The sequence below is a fragment of the Thalassophryne amazonica genome, chromosome 14 (assembly GCF_902500255.1).
Source record: "Thalassophryne amazonica chromosome 14, fThaAma1.1, whole genome shotgun sequence".
Classification (NCBI taxonomy): domain Eukaryota; kingdom Metazoa; phylum Chordata; class Actinopteri; order Batrachoidiformes; family Batrachoididae; genus Thalassophryne; species Thalassophryne amazonica.
The window spans coordinates 70067149-70086554 of NC_047116.1; the positions used below are offsets into that span (position 1 = coordinate 70067149).

The window sequence follows — 19406 nt, forward strand, 5'->3', positions numbered from 1 at the left end:
CATCAAAACAAGTTCTCCATTTTTAAGCCACTGTACTGATCATTCTTTATCCTTTTCCAGTTGTTCTTGGAATTGTCCAGCCCATTTGTGCTGCTTCCATCTGTCCACTCAAAATTTTTGTTCTCTTTTGCTCTATTTTCCTCTGGTCTGTCTTGATAGTTTTGTTGCAGGTTTCAGGTGCATGCTCTGTATTCTACAAGGGCTCCGCCAAGGATTTCTGCCAATGTTATAATGGAGGTTGTTGGGAAAAGGTCTCGTGATGTTGTGCAAGCTTTTTCATGACTTCTGCTTCATAACTCTTTAAGTACTGTCCAATAGTTATTATACATGCTCTGTAGGCCTGGTTGATTTCAGTGAGACGTAGACCACCTTCTCTATGAGGGAAATATATTTGGTCCATGCATTGATTTGTGTGTGTAACTTTGTGGAGGGTGAGTATCTTCCTGGTTTTAGTATCTAACTTTTTTTTTATAATTCAAGTTTTTATTGAACTTTTCTTAGGCTTGGTACATGGCAAATTAAACAAGTTTTGTCATACAGGAACAAGTAGTATACGATGCTTAAAAAATTGGCTCCAGTAACAGACTCCACACATTTAACCCAAAAATAGGCAATAAGTACAAAAAGTACAAATCAGCAATTGCATGATGATATCACTGATACCGTCACATATACATACCTGCAACCCCCATACCTAAAATACCTCTATGTACATCATCTAGACATGTTGCTGAGGTATACCGTATTACAGAATCCCACTTGGGGGAAACACACCAGAACCAAAATCCTAGTGGGGGTCATTATTTACCTTTATGTAATTCCAAAACCTGTCCCAAAGGGTCACCCCCTCCTCCCTGTCATCACTCAATCTACTAAGCATACATTCATAGGATGCAGTTGCAGTCATTGCACACACCCATTCTTTCACTTGTGGAGTTTCTGATGCCTTCCAATGTCTTAAGATGACTCGACAAGCTGTTGTTGTACCCACCGAAATTACAGAAAAGTTACCTTTGGTTATATTGGGTAACTGGGACCTATCCCCCAGCAAACAGAGCTCTGGACTTGAGGGAATCTCTGCTCCAAGCCAGTCACTTAAAATATTTAGAACCTGAGTCCAGAAGGGTCTAATCAAACACATTCCCACATACAGTAGAGGAAGGCACCAGTTTCTCCCTTGCATTTCCAACACAAATCATCACCCAAAAGTTTCATCCTATACAGTCTGGATGTGTGTATAGTACATTATATTGTGTGCGTTTGCCCCTCACTTCTCTCACATATTTACCACAATCAGCCACAATTACTGCCCATCTATCACTGTTAATCTCTCCACCAAGGTTCCTCTGCCAAATCATCTTTAACTGATCAGAGTCAGTACTGAGGGAAGAATTAGCACTTTTATAAAATTGTGAGGCTTTTCGTTTACCAAGTGGAAGTTTCATATAATCAATTATCACATTACAGTAATATTATATGGCTTTGAGGTAATGCAACTCCTCATTTGCAAGAATTTCCAAAAATTTTCTTTTCCCACCAGATCAAATTTCTGCAACAGCTCGTCATATGACAAAAACACCCCATCTTCAAATAGATCCTTAATGGTGCTCAGACCCTTAGTGTGCCATTGTTTCCAATACACAGGCTTCTTCCCAAGACAAACATCCGGATTATTCCACAATGATGAATATTTGTAGAGTGTGTGTGAGTTTAAACATTTTATGTACTTTGGTCCAAACATCCCTTGAATGTAAAAGTATTGGGTTTGTAATGTTGGACAACCTTTGTGATAATACTTCTATAGGTTGGAAGGGGGAACATATTTCTAACTAATCTCTCTTTATTAGTTGGTTATGTACCACAGGCTTTTAAGGTGGCAGTAATTAAACCATTACTTAAAAAGCCATCACTTGACCCAGCTATCTTAGCTAATTATAGGCCAATCTCCAACCTTCCTTTTCTCTCAAGAATTCTTGAAAGGGTAGTTGTAAAACAGCTAACTGATCATCTGCAGAGGAATGGTCTATTTGAAGAGTTTCAGTCAGGTTTCAGAATTCATCATAGTACAGAAACAGCATTAGTGAAGGTTACAAATGATCTTCTTATGGCCTCAGACAGTGGACTCATCTCTGTGCTTGTTCTGTTAGACCTCAGTGCTGCTTTTGATACTGCTGACCATAAAATTTTATTACAGAGATTAGAACATGCCATAGGTATTAAAGGCACTGCGCTGCGGTGGTTTGAATCATATTTATCTAATAGATTACAATTTGTTCATGTAAATAGGGAATCTTCTTCACAGACTAAGGTTAATTATGGAGTTCCACAAGGTTCTGTGCTAGGACCAATTTTATTTACTTTATACATGTTTCCCTTAGGCATTATTATTAGACAGCATTGCTTAAATTTTCATTGTTACGCAGATGATACCCAGCTTTATCTATCCATGAAGCCAGAGGACACACACCAATTAGCTAAACTGCAGGATTGTCTTACAGACAAAGACATGGATGACCTCTAATTTCCTGCTTTTAAACTCAGATAAAACTGAAGTTATTGTACTTGGCCCCACAAATCTTAGAAACATGGTGTCTAACCAGATCCTTACTCTGGATGGCATTACCCTGACCCTCTAGTAATACTGTGAGAAATCTTGGAGTCATTTTGATCAGGATATGTCATTCAATGCGCATATTAAACAAATATGTAGGACTGCTTTTTTGCATTTGTGCAATATCTCTAAAATTAGAAAGGTCTTGTCTCAGAGTGATGCTGAAAAACTAATTCATGCATTTATCTCCTCTAGGCTGGACTATTGTAATTCATTATTATCAGGTTGTCCTAAATGTTCCCTGAAAAGCCTTCAGTTAATTCAAAATGCTGCAGCTAGAGTACTGACGGGGACTAGAAGGACAGAGCATATCTCACCCATATTGGCCTCTCTTCATTGGCTTCCTGTTAATTCTAGAATAGAATTTAAAATTCTTCTTCTTACTTATAAGGTTTTGAATAATCAGGTCCCATCTTATCTTAGGGACCTCATAGTACCATATCACCCCAATAGAGCGTTTTGCTCTCAGACTGCAGGCTTACTTGTAGTTCCTAGGGTTTGTAAGAGTAGAATGGGAGGCAGAGCCTTCAGCTTTCAGGCTCCTCTCCTGTGGAACCCCAGCTCCCAATTCAGATCAGGGAGACAGACACCCTCTCTACTTTTAAGATTAGGCTTAAAACTTTCCTTTTTGCTAAAGCTTATAGTTAGGGCTGGATCAGGTGACCCTGAACCATCCCTTAGTTATGCTGCTATAGACTTAGATGCTGGGGGGTTCCCATGATGCACTGAGTGTTTTTCTCTTTTTGCTCTGTATGCACCACTCTGCATTTAATCATTAGTGATTGACCTCTGCTCTCTTCCACAGCATGTCTTTTTCCTGGTTCTCTCCCTCAGCCCCAACCAGTCCCAGCAGAAGACTGCCCCTCCCTGAGCCTGGTTCTGCTGGAGGTTTCTTCCTGTTAAAAGGGAGTTTTTCCTTCCCACTGTCGCCAAGTGCTTGCTCACGGGGTCGTTTTGACCGTTTTTTCCGTAATTATTGTATGGCCTTGCCTTACAATATAAAGCGCCTTGGGGCAACTGTTTGTTGTGATTTGGCACTATATAAATAAAATTGATTTGATATTTCCTTTTCTACCTTCATCCACGCTGTTTCATCTTCTGCAGCCTGCCAGTATCTTGCTATTTTAGCCATCTCAAAAGCAAAATAATACAATCTAAGATCTGGCAGGCCAAGCCCTCCCTTCTCTTTATATGCACATAAATTTCTCAGTTTAATTCGTGGTCTTTTCCCAGCCCATAAGAAATGTTTTATTACATCATCCAGTTTCCTAAATATGTTAGATGGTATCTTAATTGGTAACATCATTGCCACATAGCTGAACTGTGGGGCAATTATTTTTATAATATTAATTTTTCCCCACAATGTTAGTTTTAGTTTTTCCCACTTATCAAGGTTTGTTTTTATCTTTTGAAGTAAAGGGTTAAAGTTTAGTGCCACTATTTTGTCTGTATCCTCATAGAGTTTAATACCAAGATACTTCATTCCCTTTCGCACCCACCTAAAATTAAACTTTTCCACCATAGATCAAGTACATGATTTGGAGAGAGGCATTGCCTCAGATTTGCTCAAATTAATGGAGTAACCCAAAAATTTTGAAAACATTTGAAGGGTGTCCATCAGGTGTGGTAGAGAAGTCAAAGGTTCAGATATTACTGCTAAAATGTCATCAGCGTATAGTAATAATTTATGTTCAGTGTCTCCTCCCCTTACACCACTTATTCCAGGGTGTGCTCTAATAGACACTGATAGAATCTCTAAAAAGATGATGAACAATAATGGGCTCAGTGAGCATCCCTGTCTAGTTCCACGGGTCAGATTAAAGAAAGGGAAATGATTCCATTTGTCATCACTGCCGCCTTGGGTTCTTTATACAGAATTTTTATCCATTTAATGAAGTTGGAGTTGAAACCAAAATGAGATAGGTGGAGAACAAATTGCCACTCCACCCTATCAAAGGCTTTCTCTGCATCTAAGGAGATAGCAGTTATAGGAGTATTTTGAGATTGGCTCAACCACATTAAGTGTAACAGGAGTCTAATGTATCAGTTGAAGTTCTATTTTTCATGAAACCATCCTGACTGGGATGAATGATGATCGGTAAAACCAATTGTAAACGTGTCGCTAAAATTTTTGTAAGGATCTTACAATCAAGATTGAGCAGACTGATAGGTCTGAAATTAGAAGGATCTGCTGCATCTTTACATGTTTTGGGAATTAGTGAGATTACCGCTTCATTAAAAGTTGGAGCTACATGACCCCTATCAAATATCTCTTGATACACTCTTTGTAACACTGCAACAACATCTACAAAGATTTATAATATTCCACTGGGAGTCCGTCATAACCCGGTGACTTCCCATTTTCATTGAAAAAAATTGCTTTTCTTATTTCATCCATGGTTATAGGTGATTCCAGAGCAGCTGCTTCCTGCAGTGGGAGCTTAGGTACATCTATGTTAAGAAGAAACTTTTCCATATCTTCTGGTGAGGCAGCAGAAGATATGGAAGATGTGTATAACTTCTCATAATACTGTTGGAATATTCTATTTATATCTTTAGCATGAAAAAATTGCACATCCCCTGTTTTATAACCGGTATGGTATTAGCAAAAATTTTTTCTTTCACCTGTCTGGCTAATAATTTCCCCATTTTTTCCCCACCTTCATAAAAGTTTGTTTTCAACCTATAAAGAGCATATTCTGCTTTCTTATTATAGATATCATGTAAAGAGTATTTAAGATTACAGATTTCTTGAAATTTCCTATTAGAGAAGTGTTTTGACAGGTCTAATTCCTTATCTTTTATCTCCTTCTCCAAATCTTTAATCCTGGTAATGTTCTCTCTTTTCTTTTTAGTGGCTTGTGCTATAAATTTTCCTTCATATATGCCTTTGAGGCTTCCCACACAGTGGTTATTTCTTCAGTACTACCAATGTTAATTTCAAAAAAGGTTTTTAAATCTTCTTCCATTGTCTTTTTAAAAGTTGAGTCCACATCAAGCCAATGTTTAGTCTCCATCTGCCTCTCCTTTCAGTTTTCGGATTGGCCTTAATGAACAATTCGACTGGTGCATGGTCTGTAAGGGAGATTGCCTTTATGCCAGTCAGCCACATTATCTGCCAGGGAAGTACTTATCAGAAAAAAATCTATTCTGGAGTAAGTTTTGTGGCAGTGGGAGAAGAAAGTAAAATCCTTCACTTTTGGATTTGTCAGCCTCCATATATCTACGAGTCCTACATCTAACATGTGTAGGGCTTCTCTCTCCTTAGTCATGATGGGGGGTCTGAATGTACTCCTATCCAGTACTGGTCCATAACTTCATTAAAATCCCCAGCTAGGACAATTTCCCCTCCGCATCTCCTAATATTTTATTCACCCTATGGAAAAAGTTTGGATCTCCCTTATTAGGTGCATATATATTACATAATACAAGAGGCACTCCCTCAACTGCTTCCACACAGATAATCCTTCCCTCTGCATCCTTAATTTGTTTTAACAAAATGAAACTTACATTCTTGTGGACCAGAATCAGAACACCATTACGCTTGTTTGAAAATGAACTGTGGAATATATGTCCCACCCATCCCACTTTAAATTTTTCTGCCTCCAGACCTTGCATGTGTTTCCTGTATCATCACAATGTCTGCCTGGTTGTTTTTAAGAATGATATCTTCCTCCTTTTAATAGGACTACTGCATCCATTTATATTCCAAGAAATACACTTAACTGATCTACTAGTCATGTTTTCTTTTCATTTGAAATAAACAAATAATAATATCATAGTAAATAAAATAGAAAGGGGGAAGATAAATATTCTATGCTTTTAATGTCTGTCTGCAACCATTTGTCCAAAAAAAAAGTTACCAATTTTTGGTTCCTTATAATAACCACTTATGACACTGTACCTACCTGTTTTGAACACGTATAACAACACTCCAGTGTAACAGTGCAAACTCAACCTGCACACAGGAGTTGAAACAAAAGGTCCGGCTGTTAGAACTCAGCCGGGGTCCGAGTGCTGAATGCTCCTCGCTGTTGAAAAAGAGAAAAGAAAAAGAAAGGGTTAACATACGTAAGGTCAGTGGGATTAACGCCGCTCCCATGAAACCGCTGTGTGTCAGGAAAAGCCTCTGATTGGCCTGCACAGGGGTCGCTCAGTTCAGTACAAAACGCACAGTCTTGTATTGGTATAATATAAACCGCACCTCACTCCTTTCATCTTAGTCCACATGTCCTCCGATCACTGCTCATTAATGACTTTCTCTGCAGCTTCGACAGTATTGCAGCTCACGTTTTTCCTCTCCATTTAAAGTTCAGTGTTGCGGGGAAAGCCAGTGTGTATCTAATGTCAAGCTCGTGTAATTTGCCTTCATGGTGTGAACGCTTTCCTCTTCTGCGCCAGCTCTCTGGACATGTCCGGAAACACAGAAAGGCGACATTTTTCCCAGACGAATCCTCGCTTTGTCTTGGCTGCATTAATCACTACATCCCTTGCAGATTGCCTCAAAAACGGATCAGCACCGGTCTTGGAGGTTGATCTATATTCGACATTGGTGCCACTTGCCTGTGCGCAATCTCTCTATCTCCATCTCCCTGCCAGTTTCAACACCGAGTCCCTCCGCCAGGATCTTTCGGACGCAGTCAAGCAGTGTTCCATTAGTACCAAAAGTTTCCTTTAGTCCCACCAACCTCACGTTATTTTGTCTGCTTTGGTTTTCGGGCCTGCACTTGGTTCCACAGTTGTTCCGTCTGTTTATCCTTGCTCCCTTTGTCCTTCAGCAGCTGCTCCGACGTCTCCTCCAGGTGTGCGATACACTCCTCCGCCTCACCCAGCCTTTCATGCATGGCCGTCACCATATTATTCAGCTCTGCCGTCGTTTGTTTAATCAAGGAAACGTCGGTTGCAAAGTTCTGCAGTGTGTCGTTCATCTTTGAAATTTCCGCAAATAGTTTTTCCAAACTATCCGACGTATTAATAGGTGGAAGGGAAGCATCAGCATCGTCGTGGTCAGCTTTGTGTGCCGGGCCCCTCCGGGTAGACAAGCGAGGAGGATTTTTGAAGTACTTCGATGTTGCCATTTCTTCTAGTTCTTTTCTTGACCGAGAGTATTCTTTTTGAGCAATTAAGGTACTCAGAGTGCACGTTACAATACTTAAACATGATTGCCGGTCGGGATGTGCAGGGGAATGGACAGTTTTTGCTCCGACTCAGCCGAGCTGAAATAAAGCCCCCACACTCGAATGTAGAGACTACGTTTTATTTTGAATAGATATGAGAAGGGGCAAATCGAAAAGAGGACAGAGAAACAACATTAATTCCATGACTGAAGCAGAAATAACAGAAAAGAAGTAATGGAGCTGCACGAGGAAGATGGCGGCGGCTCGCTAACCAGCAATGAGACTGAATCAGAGACTGGAGGGGAGATTCTGCGTGAGATTACAAAAATGTCCAAAGAGCTTGGAAACTTTAAGAGAGACACACAAGAGTCATTTTCGGGACTCAAGGAAGAAATTGGAAATGAAGCGGCTTTCGTACAAATGACGCTGTTTAGAAAGTTATAACCTGCCAAAAAACTTTAGACAGTTGTCTATGACAGCAACATGTATGCTGCTGGATGCATGTTGCGTATATTGTCGTTCTGAAGAATATCGTAACGTCGCTCGTGTGCTGAGGCGTTATAATGCGCATACGCACGGACGCTACGATAAGACACTTTTATATCTCACAATGGAGAAAATCATGATAAAGGATAAGCACGTTAATTTGTATGTTCATAAATCTTTGTATAATATCAACCCCTGCTGTTGGATTTCAAGGTCTGTAACACGTGTGTGTATTTAGTAAACAAACAGGAGCCCTGAACACACGTGTCTCCTAATAAGCTTTCAGGCAGAAAATGAGTTTCATCAATGGAAGTAAGTTGGAGAATATATACAGACGCACATGTATATGTGTAACACATAACCTGACGTCCTAACAGACTGCTATTATTTGTCAAGGAAATTTCTAAAGGAAATAGAGCTGGATGCAAAAAATGGAGAATTTGAAAAAGAAATATTAACCAAACTAGATGCAGCCCAAAACATACAACATACATACAGGTGCTGGTCATATAATTACAATATCATGAAAAAGTTGATTTATTTCAGTAATTCCATTCAAAAAGTGAAGCTTGTATAATGTATACATTCATTGCACACAGACTGATATATTTCGTGTTTATTTATTTTAAATAATAAATTGTTTTCCTGTTTTATCATTAGTATTTTATATGATTGTGTCTTTTTTATTATTTTACTTATTTATGTTTTAAAATTTTTTATTGTGTTTTTAATCTTATTTCATTTTATTCTGCTTTTAAATGATGTCGGTTAAGCGCCTTGAGGCGATTAGTCGTGATTTGGCGCTATATAAATTAATAAATTATCATCAATCAATCAATCAATTTTTATATAGCGCCAAATCACAACAAACAGTTGCCCCAAGGCAATAAATAATTAAATTATTTTAATTACTAATTCATTAATTACTAATCAATCAATGATTAATCCAAGAATATTAATTATTATTGATTAATTACTAGTATAACTATTAATAAATTGCTAATTTATTAATTATTAATACTATTAATTATTATTATAATTACAAATTAATTAAATTAATTAACATGACATGATTGCAATGCGTCAAAGAAATATGCAACTTCTTTTTCTTTGCATTTACACAGAAAGGCGAGAAAATAAAAAGAGCAAACAGGCTACTGCAACAAGTTGCATTTCGGTTGCCATGTTAACAAAAAGTGAAGACGGCAGTTTGACATCGGAAGTTTTTTTCTCCTAAGACGGAGGGGTGTCTCAATTCATAGGGCTAGAGGCATACCCCTTCACCTTACCCCTTGTTTTAAAGGGGTAGGGGTACAAAAGAGAATTGAGATAGGGGTAAGGGTCAAAGTGACCCTGAGTATATGGAATGTTCTGAAACTTGTGTTATGTTGTTTGTATATGTGTGTTTTAGTTTAGTGATAACAGTGGGGGTTTTGTATTTTTATTTTGTTTCACTAGAAAACTACACTCGAATAAATGCTAGCCTTACACTTAAACTGTATTTAATGCTAAAGGTACTTTCACTTAATGTGAATGGGCTTCAGAGCCCATCAAAACAGAGGAAAGTTCTGAGTAAACTGGTAAAGGAGAAGATAGATGTGGCATTCCTTCAAGAGACATCTGTCAGGTCTGGAACATGAGAAACTGAGGAAACAGGGGTTTAAACATATTTTCTTTTCATCTAATGGTACAAGGCACACGAGAGGCGTGGTCATTTTAATTTCCAGGAGGGTTATTTTTGAACATGTTGCTACAATTAAGGACAAAGAAGGCAGATTTGTAATGGTACAAGGTAAAGTGGAGGGTGAGCTGGTTACCTTCTATAATGTCTATACTCCCACACAGTTCAGTAATTATGACATTTTTTAATTGTACAAATTAAAAAGTGGTAACATTTTTATTGGCCCACCCTGTAAATCTAATCTTTTGGGTAATTTTGAAAGTTTACCAGATTGAAAATGAGACATTTTTATTTAATTTTGTGATTTCTCATGGAGTATCTGCAGTACCTTCATGGCCCACATTTTGGTTATTTCTGCCATAAATGTTTTTACAAAGTTCTTGCAGATTGAGTGCAGCAGATAATGGAAACAATCCTACAAATGGTGATGGAAGCATCAAATTCAGCACAAATACTCAATATATCACTCTCTTACAAACTGATGACTGCTCACTTGAATTTTCAATAGGCAGCCAGGTAGGTTGAAGAATTACACAGGGGTCAAAATTTTATAATGCTCCAATCACATTGAAAATTGCATTTACCGCTTACTCCAATTAAGGGTCGCAGGGGCTGGAGCCAGCAGTCACAGGGTGTGATGTGGGGTGCACTGTTGGGAGGGTGCCATTCTGTCACAGGGCCACATGTAGACAAACAAACAGACTCATGCACACCTATGGACAATTTAAAGTTGCCAGTCTGCGAACTGCTTGACTCAGCATCCAAGAGTCAGCTGGTGGTCTCCTGTCACCTTCTGATAGAATGCTGCCTGTGGGGCCTCGCATTTGATCCCAGATATCCTGGACATCTTCATGATGGAAGAACTAACAATGTGCACAGTTCTGAAACTACAAAACTTTCATGTCAATTTAAATCATGTAATATACAAAACCGCTGGGCTTGCTGAAGATTTTTTTTTTTTTTTCGCATTTTTGGTAGTTTGATAGAAACTGAAGGCAGGTGTCAGGTCCTTCATAATGCCTCTGATATTTTCTTTGATTTGTGTGGACTGAAATAAATGATGCATATTTCATCGTGTTGACCGTGTGATACCTCAGTGAATTGAAAATAATTTTATGACTGAAAATAAAATGTGAATTGGTTCTTAACATGGTTTTGTTGTTCAGCAAAAGAACATGGTTCTTCTGGAACAATATCTAGGATCTCCAAGACAGGTGCCAGCCAATATTTCTTTGAAATCCTGGGAAAAAAATAGAAATTGCTGCAGTGAGGCCGGCAACCTTCTGATATCGAACATATCTCAATTAAACCCCCCCCCCCCCCCAAAAAAATTTTTATATATATATATATATATATATATATATATATGTTCCAGGCGTAATTTTTTTTTTTTTTCTCTTCAAAATAGTTATTGTGTTTGAGAGGTCACTATCACATTTGTGAGGTGCAAATATGCAGATATGACTCAAGACAATATTTTATATTTAGTTGTAACTGTGGAACAAGCCTCTCTGATCATGTGGTAAATGCTCCAAGTGTTATTACTTCAAAGGAATACTGTGTTTATTTTATGGTGTTTTGATTTTTATTGATTGACGATTTTATTATGGTGTTTGGTGACTTTTACTGTGGTACTATGCTGTACCATGAGGTTTATATGGTTATATTTATAAGTTGTATGCTAAAGATGGCCAAGATAGCGCTGTTGTGTCTGGCTGCTCGTCTGCTGCTCTCCAGTCTGTTTGTTATTTTATTGTTTTTAATTTGCTGTTTTTGAGTCAGCGGCACTGCGGGTGTATGATCGCCACACTCTGCTGGATCTCCAGTCCCCGGTTCGTGGGGCGGTGGTGGTTATTGGCGGGTGGACAGAACTTTCCGCCCCCATTTTTATCGGAGGTGCCGGCTTTTCTGTGCCGTGCTCCGGCGTTGCCTTTCGGCCGAATGCGCAGTCGTCGCCGCGGGAGACGAAGTGGACGTTCTGGTGAAGCTGAAGCTCTGTTTGGCCTGCTGTTTGGCTTTCGGAAGAGCTGTGCACAGAACTCTGGCAGGATCTGTGCTGCCCTGGCACCTTGTGGATCCACTTAGAGCCTGTGTGGTGCCGCTGGTCGGCTCTGAGGACTGTCAGCCCGGATGTCCACGTCTTCACCGGATTGATGTGCGCCAGCGGCGCTCTCGGAACCTGGGCTTGCTTCGCCGGGTTCCGAACAGTGAGACTGTCATCCCCACTGAGGTCCTTACCCTGGGTCTCCTGAACGTCAGATCACTGCCCTCGAAATCATTGTTGATTAATGATTTAATCATGGATCATCATTTAGATATGATTGGCTTGTATGAAACCTGGCTCAAACCCACAACTCTCCTTCCTCTGAATGAGGCCTGTCCACCAGCATACACATTTAGTCTCGTGGTGTGAAGCAAGGCGGGGGTGTGGCTTTTTATTTACAAATCTAGGTTTTCTTTATTAGCTGTTGGGGGTCACAAATATAATTCCTTTGAGCATCTGACTCTCCGTTACGCCCATGATGCTGAGTACTGTCAGGGTCATAAAACTGGAGCTCAGCTATGTTATTTTGGTCACTGTTATAGGCCCCCTGGCCCATATTCAGATTTTCTTTTAGATGAATTTGGTGCGTTCATCTCTAGTTTGTCAACTAGTGCAGATAACATTTTGATTATTGGTGACTTTAACATTCATATCAATAAGCCATCTGATCCCCTCTGCAAATCATTTATGCAAATTGTGGATGCTTTAGGATTCCAGCAATGCATTCAGAACCCAACACACATTAGTGGAAATACCCTGGATCTGGTTCTTGCACGTGGGTTTGCTGTCACAAATATTGACATTTTGCCTCTCGCATCTATAGTCTCTGACCATTCACTTATCAGGTTTACATTTGTTCCCATGATGCACTGTTTCTTTCTCTTTTGCTCTGTATGCACCACTCTGCATTTAATCATTAGTGATCGATCTCTGCTCCCCTCCACAGCATGTCTTTTTCCTGGTTCTCTCCCTCAGCCCCAACCAGTCCCAGCAGAAGACCTCCGAGCCTGGTTCTGCTGGAGGTTTCTTCCTGTTAAAAGGGAGTTTTTCCTTCCCACTGTAGCCAAGTGCTTGCTCACAGGGGGTCGTTTTGACCGTTGGGGTTTTACATAATTATTGTATTGGCCTTGCCTTACAATATAAAGCGCCTTGGGGCAACTGTTTGTTGTGATTTGGCGCTGTATAAAAAAAAAATTGATTGATTGATTGATTGACATTTACGCTGCCACGTTTAGTGGAACAACAAGTTCGTGTTAAACCCTCAACTATGACTGAACTTGAGGCCAGACTACCTGATATTTTAGCTTTGAATCTGGAGAATGCTATATCAGTGGACAGCCTTGCAGATAGTCTAAATTTAACGCTTAAAACTACACTTGATAAGATTGCGCCTCCTCTTTTAAGGTCACGCCCTCCTAAGGCACAGTCACCTTGGTTCAATGATTATTTGCGTGATCTCAGGCAGAAGGCTAGAGGTTTGGAACGGAAATGGCATTGTTCCAAATTAGAGGTGTTCCGCCTTGTGTGGCGGGATGCTATTATAGATTATAAATTAGATTATGGCGCTACTGGCCACGAAGCGAATCTGTTACTCTGATTTGAGTAAAAACAAACATAACTCAAAGTTTTTGTTTGACACGGTTGCATTTCTTTTTCACGGGCAGCCATTAGTTAGTTCGTTAGTCATTCTCCCATTTCAGCACAGGATTTCTTGGATTATTTTGAGAAAAAATAGAAAATTATTAGGCTGAGCATATCTCAGCATGCCTTGGCCCAGCCATTAAACCTGCTATGGAGGTGGGTGCTACCATTGAGGTGTTACCTAGATTGACAAAATTTAATAGTATTTCATTGGGCGTGCTGACGAAACTTGTGGCGTCTACAAAAAGCACAACCTGTTTATTTGATCCCATACCAACAAATTGTTTAAGGACCTGTGGCCCACTCTTGGGTCGACTGTGCTGGAAATGATTATCCTGTCATTAACCTCTGGAATCTGTTCCGGAAATGTTTTAAGTCAGCAGTGATTACAACATACTTAAGAAATCTAAATCTGGACCCTAGTGTATGAAAAACTACAGGCCGTATCAAATCTCTCATTCTGTTCCAAAATTTAGAAAAGGTGGTTTCACGGCAGCTCGTGACCACCTCACTGAGAATGATCTTTTTGAGCCGCTGCAGTCTGCTTTTAGGAAATATCACTCCACAGAGACAGCACTCACTAAAGTAATGAATGATCTCTGGCAGCAAGGACTCAAACACCACTATGGTTTTGGTGTTGTTCGATCTCAGTGCTGCGTTGATACCGTGGATCATCATATTTTGCTCAATAGTGTCGAGAATTTTTTGGGATTACTGGAAGTGCCATTGACTGGTTGACGTCATATCTGTCCAGTCGTCTCAATTGTGTCTTGTATAATGGCCTACCTGACCTTGCGACATGAGATTTGGCGTTCCACAGGGGATCTGTTTTAGGCCCGTTGCTTTTTTCCCCTGTATGTGGCACCCCCTGGGGTATACTGCGAAGTTTTGGGATTGCCTTTCATTGTTATGCTGATGATACTCAGTTGTACATGCCGATAACTGCGGGAAATCTCACTCCCATAAAATCCCTGCAGGGACTGTCTTCTATCAGTGAGAAGTTGGATGTCTAGTAACTTCGTACTTTTAAACTTTGATAAGACTGAAATGATGGTTCTAAACAACGGCATCAGTTTAACCAGCTGGCGGCTCAGTCTGGATTCGTGTGTCATACATCATACGGACAAAATGAGGAACCTTGGGGTAATTTTGATACCACGTATTTGACCTCCACATCAGGGATGTTACTAGGGACTGCTTTTTCCATCTGAGAAATATAGCGAGGATCCACCCCATCCTGTCTGTGGCTGATGCTGAGACCCTGATTCATGCTTTTGTTTCTTCTAGACTAGATTATTGTAATGTTCTATTTTCAGGGTTACCACAGTCCAGCATTAGGGGTCTTCAGCTGGTTCAGAACGCTGCCGCCAGACTTCTGACACATAGCAGAAGGTCTGAACATATCACACCCATTTTGGCATCCTTGCACTGGCTCCCCGTCTCTGTGAGAGCAGATTTTAAGGTTTTGCTATTGAATTACAAGGTTGTTCATGGACTGGGCGCCATCTTATCTGGCTGATCTCATGGAACTCTACGTGCTGGCCCGGGCTTTGCGGTCACAGGATGCGGGACCTCTCTGTGTTCCAAGGTGGAAGAAGAAGTCAGCAGGTCAAAGAGCCTTTTGTATCGTGCACCCACCCTGTGGAACAGTCTTCGTGCACCGTGAGGCAGTCTGAGTCTGTGGACATTTTTAAGTCAAGACTCAAAACCTATTTTTATTCTCTTTCTTATTAATAGTTTTTTTTTATTATTATTTTACTTCAGTTATTTATGTATTTTAATTTTTTTAATTAATTTTTAATTATTTATTCAGTTTTATGTTGACTTGTTTTATGTAAGGCGCCTTGAGACGGCTTTTGCTGTGATTTAGCGCATTATGAGCTAATTAAACTAAACTTAAGTTTTACTATGATGCTTTTTTACATGACGAATGGTGTGTGCTTTTATTGAATTTTTATGCACGTTTTATGAATTTAATGATTATTGACCGTGATTTTCCAGCACAGTTGCTGACAGTCTGCATGCTCTTATCAATAATATTAGCGAGGTTTTTCCGGAATACAATTTAAAATCAACAAGATCTTCGTTCAAGCTACACTTTGAGCATACTTCAAGGGGACAACTTGCTGAAGCCGCGACAGAAAACGCAAGAAAACACGCAGAAACTGTGGTTCAAAAGCACATCTGGTGTTATTGCTGGCAGACGACTGGAAGTGAATTACCCCATCACTCGTGGCCGAGTAGCTGAAATCTTAGGGTTGCAAGCTCACAGAGAGAACCCAATGGAACAAGATCTTGAGTTGGCATTCCAGTCTCTCTACGTCTGTGGTCAGCAACAAAACCTTGAGCTCTGCTCTTCGAGTCACATGGAGCCACTGAAGGGAAGCCAGAATAGCTGTGATCAAACCAACTGATTTTCATCAGAACTCCAGCAGTATTCTGTTCTAGCTGTAGGCACCTCATATTATTTTGTGGCAACCCAGAAATAACACATTACAATAGTCAACTGTGGAAGACAAAGGTGTGATTTTTTTTTTTTTTTTTTTAACAAATCCTGATGAACATTTCCACTTCATCAGTTCCATCAGTGAATAACTTACTGTCATCAGGTCAAAACTCACCACTCTGCTACTTTATTTTAATGAGTGCTGTCTAACATTTATTGTTAATTTGTTATTTGCAGAAATGCAGCCGTTGTTGGAGATTAAGAAGAAATTCTTCCTGAACACCAGGAATGGAATCTGAGTGTTGACCAGGAGGACATTAAAAAAGAAGAGAAGCTGTGGATAAGTCAGCAGGGAGATCAGCTTCAGCAGCTGGAGGAGGCAGATCTCACCAAGCTTGGTTTCGCTGCCATCCCTGTGAAGAGTGAAAATGATGATGAAAAACCAGAGTCATCACATCTTCATCAAAGCCAAAGTGATGAGAGCACAGAGGCTGAGCCTGTAACCAGCAGCTCATCTGTACACAGAACACTGACAGCAGAAGCTGATGGAGGACCACATCCAGCCAGCAACTCAGGTCCCAACAGTCATTTACAAGCAGATAGCAGTGGCAAGAGCTCAGACAGTTCTGGAACTGAGAATAATGACAGTTATAACTGGAAACAGACCAGAGATCTTCAGTCAAAGTTTAACTGTCAAAAAAATGTTGTGGACCGGATTTTGGCGAAGCCATTTGATAGTCTTCCTTACGAAGAAAAACTTAGAGTTAAACAGCAGGGCAGATCAACTCCTCAGATTAATTTGGTGCAAAAGGTGGGGAAAAGTAACAGGTCTTTTCAGCTGTCCTGGTATGACAAAGTGAGCTGGCTGACTGGAAGTGCTGTAACAAATAAAATGTACTGTTGGCCATGTCTCTTGATGAAACCATCTCAGGGATGTGTTGTCTGGTCAAAAGTGGGTTTTGGGGATCTGTCCAACTTTGACAGGGCATACAAAAGGCATGAAAAAGAAATGAACATGTGAGTGCATGTGCAAGGTTAAGTTGCCTGGGCAGAGTCAGGGTTGAGCATGCAGTCATTGAAGGCGCTTGCATTCAAGTGGCAAAACATAATGAAGCAGTTAAACAAAACAGAGCTTTCCTAAACCGTCTTATTGATGTGACTTCCTTGCTTGGCCGTCAGGAGCTGTCATTTAGGGGGCATGATGCGAGTGTTGAATCATCCAACAAGGGGAATTACAGGGAGTTTAATGAAACATTAGCTAAATATGACTCTGTCCTGGCCACACAATTCCAGTCATCAGCTGTGTTTTCTGGTATGTCCCATGCAATCCAAATGACTTGATCTCTGCTCTTTCAGCCACTGTTTTCTGATGAGATCAAGGATGAAATCCAGGCTGCTCCCTTTTTGCATGGCAGGTGGATGAAACAACTGAATATAGCTTGCCATGCTCAACTCTCTGTCATTGTTCGCTATGTGGATAGGGCAGGTAAAATTCAGGAGCGCTTTATTGGATTTTTTGATGTTTCTGGGCGAAGAGAGCTCAGTCTGTTTTTGAAGTCTTGATGAGAACATGCAGGGCTACAATTTCAGGGAGGAAACTTGTGGCGCAAACCTATGATGGTGCTGCTGTCATGGCTTCAGCTCTCAATGGTTTGCAGGCAAAGTTAAAGCAATAGCCCCCAGTGCAATGTTTGTGCATTGCTATGCACACAGACTGAATCTGGTTCTGTCTCAGGGGGCTAAATGCTTATCTGAGTGCAGAATATTTTTTGCATCACTCTCTGGGTTTACCACATTTTTCTCAAAATCCACAAAGAGGATGTCTTTTCTTGAGTCTGCAGGCTGCTCAAGGTTGCCCAGAAATGCTCCTACTCGATGGAATTTCACATCACGGATAGTGAGCACTGTGGCAAACAATTATGATGCCCTCCTGCAAACTTTTGAGATGATCATTTGCAGATAAGTGCATGGATGATGACACATTAGACTGTGCCAAAGCCTTCTGATGAAACTGGAGGATTTTGAGTTTGTGTTCATGTTGTACACATATGAACAAATCTTCTCTGAGACTGATGTGGTGTTTGACATTGTCCAGCAGAGAGCTATGGATGTTGTGTACTGCAAGAAAAGAATTGAGTCTCTTCTTGCGTTTGTCAAAGAGAAGAGGTCAGAGGGGCTTTCCAAGCTGTTTATGCCAAAGCAGCAGATCTCACATCAGACCCACAACTGAGCCCATGAGAAAACGCCGTCTGTCACAACTACAGGATCCCAAGGAGCGCTCCAGAAATCTGTACATGGCCATCCTAGACAATCTCACAGAGCAGCTATCTCGGCGTTTTACAAATTTGGAAAGTCTGCGCTTCTTGGAATTGGTCAAATCCAGGGAAAATTTGATGAGATGAGACAAGTGTTTCCAGAGGAGGCATTTCAGAGTGTCCTGAAACGTTTTGGCCAGTTCTTTGATTCAGGAAGACTGAGGTCTGAACTTCAAGTCCTATATTCAAACCAGGACTTGCAGGGCAACAGGGGAAAGCTATGTGATTTCTTGCTGTTTCTGAAAGACATGGAGTTGGACAGTGCAATGCCTCAGGTGTACAAACTATTGTCATTAGTGGCAACGATTGGAGCTACATCTGCAGGTGTAGAGAGGAGCTTCTCCTGTTTAAAGCGGCTCAAGTCTTACACCCGCAACACCATGGGCCAAGGCCGTTTAAGCAGCCTAGCTCTGCTGGCCATTGAGAGGACACTAGTGAAGTCCCTGGAAAAGACGCCTTGTTGGTACGACAGGGTCACAGATCATTTTCTTGAAAAGGAACGGAGGGTAGAATTTATGTATAAATAAACCAACACATTTTATGATGTAGGCTGAAATTGAGCTTCCCCTCCTTGAAAGACCAGCATCCGCCACTGGTTTGTACCCTATTGTCATCTGCCTCCCCTGATTTCCTCTTTGTTGCCCTTTTGATCATTTTGTATTATGTTTTCTTTGGCTGTTTATTATGTATCTTTGGTGTTTCATTATCTTGTTGTATTCTTTTTGTTTTTGGTATTGTTTCCTGTGATTTATTCAAGTCATTCCATTGTTTTGCTGTAGGTGCTGGTTTTGTTTCTGTTCTTTTTCTGTGATGTTATTAGTTATACTTCAGTATAAAGAAAAAGCATAGCACACTCAAAATATTGATGTCTAATTATGTTTTAGAATAAGCCATGCCATATCCAGGATGGAGTTAATAGAGGGAACTCCAATGTTCATTTTAGAGACAATGTTTCATGGCCTCAATACCTCCATCATGTGGTATAGAAGTGTACATAGCATTTATGTCAAAAGAAACTAAATGCCATTCGCCATCACTGGAGACAAACGATAGATTCAATCATAT

The 19406-nt window shown here is 40.3% G+C and overlaps 1 long non-coding RNA gene across 1 annotated transcript; it reads left to right on the plus strand.

Moving 5' to 3' along the window:
- Positions 1–1271: 1271 nt before the first annotated feature.
- LOC117525214 lies at positions 1272–18162 on the plus strand. Its single transcript, XR_004564990.1, has 3 exons — positions 1272–1377; positions 15587–15595; positions 18152–18162. It is a non-coding gene; the product is annotated as an uncharacterized LOC117525214 (long non-coding RNA).
- Positions 18163–19406: the final 1244 nt, after the last annotated feature.